Genomic DNA, 5586 nt, shown 5'->3' with positions numbered 1-5586 from the left:
TACGGTTCACATCTTCGAAAATTGGTTCGTTATTTAATTTCGGAAAATACGTATGTTTGTCGTTTTGAAAAATAGGGTAATCGATTATTCACAAAATATCTTGTCACATCACGCAAGTCAGTTTCATAAAGTTCAATTATATCCTTGTTCGACGTCTCCGACAATTACAGGTTACGTTTCCGTATTTTCGGAATTAATTTTCCGAAAATTGGACATCGTTTCCTCTATTTATCGGCCTGCCCGTCGAATCATCACGACGTCAACCACAATCAATAATCACATCCAATCCATAACTACAATTCACAATTTCCAAACACCAGTAAGAATTTAATTTATCAGTTATTATTCATTTTCACTTTGTAATTAATAACACGAACCAATTTATTTAATTAATAAATGTAGGACTCAGATAAAAATCATCATTGCCCACCGTCGGCTCGCCGAGGCTCATCGCCGACGGCGGTAAAACTCGCGGGTTCCCATTTATAACGGATGTCCGACACGATTTTTACCGATTAATTATTATAATCCCGCACGAACTTATTTAAATCACGAAACGTTAATCAATTAAATCCTGCAGAAATTAAAATAAATAAATTAATAAATATCCCCAAGTTACAACCAGAAAAACAGAATGACCGGAATCAGGCAACCGAGAACACAACAGCCAAATCACGACCAGACACGCGCCGCCTCACCTCTCGGGAAACCCGAGAGGCGGCAACACATAACAGTCAAACACACACATACACATATACGCGCAAGGACATGTAGATATGTATATGCCTGGATGAAGAACTGAACGGGACAGTCACGGCACCGGAGCAACGCCGGAAGAAAATAGGCGGCGGAGGATTAATATCGGGGAACAGAGGTGACAAGAGTGAGAAAGGAAACAGGGCACATAACATAGAGCGAAATCGACTGAGAGAAAGAGAAGCCGGAGTTCGATCAGGAGAGGAGGGAGAGAATCGACGAGAGAGGAGAGCGAGAGAATTTAGGAGAAAAATGGGGGCGCGTGGGAAAAAAAACAGGAGGGGGTATTGGGTTGGTATTTATTTTTATTTTATCCGTCTATCCATTGGTTGTACCATCGATTCGTGCCGTATTTCGCGATTTAACGGTATAATTTTACGAACAACAACAACCCAAGATAATTTAAATTAATTTTATAATTTCCCAAAATAATAGTGATAATACAATAAACCTAAATAATACTGATAAAATAAAGTTTTCAAAATTTTCAAATAATTTTCAGAGCGCGTATCAAACCCGCATTTTACAATTTAACGAGCAAATATTCGGTTAAATAAAAAAATCAGAAAATTCCTGAAATTATTTTAAAATTCTCGAAATAATCTAAACATGATAAAATAAGATTTTCGTAATTTTTTTTTTGAAATATTCTGGAATTAAATACTGATTTTACAATTAAATGAAGTCAGAAAATCATTTAAATTTAAATAATAAATAAAATATTGATTTCCGAATTTTATAAACCCCTAAAAATAATAAATAAAATTATAAATATAATAAAAATAATTTTAGAGACAATTTTAGCATTTTTAGGAGTAAATATTCAATAAAATCATTTTAAAATGAATTAAATTCATACAGCTCGATAATTAATTATAACATTAATCTTTGCGTCCAATAATTCACAAACAATTGATCATACAGCAACACATAGCTGACAGAACCATCACATATTTTATTTATTTAACAATTCGATAATTACATTTACATATCGAATCTGAAAATAGGCTACTTAGCCGCTAAGTAACTAAAAAGACGATACTATTTTAATACCAGAATTGAATAATTATCAAAACAGAGCTTCCTATAAAATACTTTATACGAAATTAAGGTGATAATGTCTCGCCTTTTGAGAATATGAATTCTTATTGATAAATAAAATGATTTACGTATCGTAAATTTCACACCGGGACTCCTACAGGTCAAACCGTACCCCGGATCGAAAAAGTCAAAACATGAAAAGTGTTCAGAATTAACAGATTAGGTTAGGTAGGAGTTTTCGGAAGAGTTTCGGGTTGTAAAAATGCAAAAAAAAACAACTGAAGTGGAGCGATTTCTGATTTTAAAAATAAATTTTATAATTATGTAAGAATAATCATTATTAATTCTATAATTTCTTATAAAATCATATAATAATCCAAAAAAAAATACCAGAAAAAATACCAAAATTATCTAGATTTAATTCTGGATAATTAAAAATTAAAATATCTAGATTTTATCAGAAATAAACATCCAGATATTAATATCAATTATCAAATAATTCACCAAAATTCACATAAAATCACATAATAATTATTTATTGATAAAAATAAATACATAATATTTCCCGGGCGTTACATGGGAGGTCTTGCTCAAAATTTTCTCACTAAATTATTTCCTATGGCGAAGACTGCTGTAATCAGGAATGCTCTTACTCTGTTTGCACAGAAAAATGGAGAATCTCTGTGTGAGGCTTGGGATCGATATAAGGAGATGCTAAGGAAGTTCCCACATTATGGCATGCCTGATTGGATGATCATAAACTGTTTCTATAATGGATTGGGAGCTACTTCTAGACCCGTGCTCGATGCAGCATCTGATTAACAAAACCCGTATTCTCAAAAGACGGGATAATATTACATTATTTTCGTATAAAGTGTTTTATAAAAGCCCGGTTTGGATAATTATCCAATATGGGTATCAAATTGGATCATTTTTGCAATTACTTAGCGGCTAAGCAACTAATTTATCGATCCAATACGATCCAACACGAAGCAATATTCCATAAATATAAATAGCCCTTTTCTTATTTCATTTTATTCGTATAATCATAATCAATCAGTAAAAATATAGAATTTATAGAGAAAACCCTAATTATTCGTTACATTCTTGAAAATCAAACTCACAAATGAAGGCGTTATCGAACTCCGATTCGGGAGTGCCATATATCAAATCGAAGCTCTCGAAAAGTTCTTTCTAAATCAATCATCCATTTTAGTGCAGAAATCAAGGTGATTTTCTTATTTATTTATTTTAATTCAAATTATTTGATAATTAAAATATGATTTTTTTATTCTTGATGTTGTTTGTGTGATTTGATGCTTGAATCATGTAGATCTTTTCTTCCTGATCATTTTGGTATATTATATGACTAATTTGGAGTTCAATAACATGTTTAAAATTGAGTTTGATTCTCGAAATTAAAAATTAGGGTTTATAGCTTGAATGTTCTTAATTGAAATTTGGACGTTTTTGATTCAAGGGTTATTAGTTAAAATTGATTGTACCAGTTTTTAGATCGTGAAAAGATGAATTTATTGATGTATATATGAAGAACAAACGATTATTGGAAGGCTGTGATCGGAAAATCGAAGTTCGCCGGCGGCGAAACTTCAATCAAATATTCCGGTCAAATGGTCGATTGTTTGGGTGAAATGATTCTGCAGAAAGGTTCCTGGAGACGTAACCATCATTTCCTATTTATCTTGTGTAATTCTGGGCAAGTTTGGCGGTGGTCGGAAAAGCTCCATACGCCATAACGGCCACATCTCGCTGGAGAAGTGAGGGGGTGGTCAAATTTCATTTTGACCCCCCTATTTTTATAGAATTGATATTTCGGTCCCTGGAGTTTTAAAATTTTGCAAGAATCAGATTCCTGTTTAAATTATTTATAAAACTTATATTTTCTTTTTATAATTATTTTCAGAAAATGTTTTTATTTATTTTAAATTCCAAAAATCAATATTTTTAATTCTAAAAATTATTTTAAATTCGAAATTAATTCTGAATTATTTAATTAATTACTTTTAATTGGTAATTAATTATTTAATTAATTAATTACTTTGAATATTATATTATTAATTGATTTAACTAATTATTAAATAATTTTAATTGATTATTTAATTCGATTTAGTTACTTCTTTTGATTCAAAAATTCCGAAAAATAGTTTCGAACTTTAAAATATTATTTTAAATTATTTTCAAGGCTCGATAATTATTTAAAATTATTTTCAAGTCAGATTTGGGTGTTCGAACCCTTTAATTTAATTAAAAAATGATTGGGAGACCCGTTTTAATTTCGAAAAATGTTCAAAAATTCGTATTAAATAGACCGTTCGTCCGTTTAATATGAAACGAACACGTCTAGACTCAGAAAAATATTCTGCTTCCATTAAAAAAATACTTTCGAGACATAAAATCTTTCATTTCGAAAGGTCGCTTAATTTTGTAAACGTTTCTGAGTCACGTAATTATCATAAAATTGTATTTCGACTCGATTTCAGTTTTGAACATACCGAGTCGAATGTTTTGACAAACTGAGTTATATGTTACATGAAATATGTGATATGTGCATTATGTGTTTATGTGTTATGTGAATGATGAGTCCACATGTCTATTAAACTTTATATGATTAAAGATGATCCTTATCTGTTATTATCGGGCAGGTAGACAATAAGGATAAATATATAGACCGAATAATTATATATTGTAAGTTAATTGGATGGTATCTTTTATGATAGATTCACATAGTTCGAGGCATTTAAATCCAGACAGAGATTGTAAAAGTAAAGCCTGATTACATGTAGTAGTGAAACGAGTGGATTCAGAATAGATATAAACCTGAAATGGTGATTGACAGGAAAGGTCAGGTAGCCTGTCAATGGTAAATACAGATACATCAGGACTGAGTGATATGGCAAATAGTTAATGATCAGATGGTTATCAATTGAAATCATTTAAAGACTGTTTCCAGAAGTTTCTTTGATCTAATACTTGAAAACAATTTATGATACTTGCCGGGCATTTTTGGCTCACTCTTGCTTTGTGAATTCTTATTTCTTTCAGTATCAAATGAGGACAAGAGTGAGTAACTTTTAATAGCCAGAAAAAGTGGAGAGATTCCAGCTGAAGGAATTTGGAGGTGTCAGAGTGAATAATACGAGGAAGTTAGTAAAGATGTAATGAAATTATATTTAGTTATTGTAATTTTAGAAGGTTAGATTCTTATTTCATACCATAACCTATAAGCGATCCGGAATAATGAGGGGTTATCTGTATATTTGTTTTAATATACATGATTGTATTGTTTAAAGTTGTTTAGTGACACCCAATCCTGACCCCTGATTTGGAAAAATTTGGCATCAGAGCCACAGGTTATTGGTCCCTGAAATAAGAATAGGCGGAAGTAGGATAGGATTGACAGGTCATATAAGATAAGGAAGACCCTAAGTATACTCATTTTGAGTTCGAGTTGAGTATGAATTAAGATTAGCAGATCCGATATGGATTAGTAAGATAGGATATTGTTAGATAAGTGGAAGGCAAATATATTGACACTATAGATATATTGAGTTCCTAGATCCTATAGTTGCAAAAAGTCGACAGCTCGACGGAGAATGGGTAAATTACCCTGCTTTTTATGTGGTTTTAAAGAAAAAGGAGATTGATTGAAGCTAACGAAGAGCCAACGTTGCAAATTTCAAAGGCACCATTGTTGCAAGAAGTTTCTTGTCACTTTATGGGCACCGCGCAAGGAATGATATCTACCATATTAGGTATGCCTAAGACTAG

The 5586-nt window shown here is 31.5% G+C and overlaps 1 non-coding gene across 1 annotated transcript; it reads right to left on the bottom strand.

Moving 5' to 3' along the window:
• Positions 1-2430: 2430 nt before the first annotated feature.
• On the bottom strand, positions 2431-2537 carry LOC141688626 (small nucleolar RNA R71). The gene has a single exon (XR_012562059.1). It is a non-coding gene; the product is annotated as a small nucleolar RNA R71 (small nucleolar RNA).
• Positions 2538-5586: the final 3049 nt, after the last annotated feature.

The sequence above is a fragment of the Apium graveolens genome, chromosome 9, assembly GCF_009905375.1.
Source record: "Apium graveolens cultivar Ventura chromosome 9, ASM990537v1, whole genome shotgun sequence".
NCBI lineage: Eukaryota > Viridiplantae > Streptophyta > Magnoliopsida > Apiales > Apiaceae > Apium > Apium graveolens.
The sequence above is the reverse complement of the archived record's forward strand: the minus strand, read 5'-3'. Positions and strand labels throughout refer to the sequence as shown.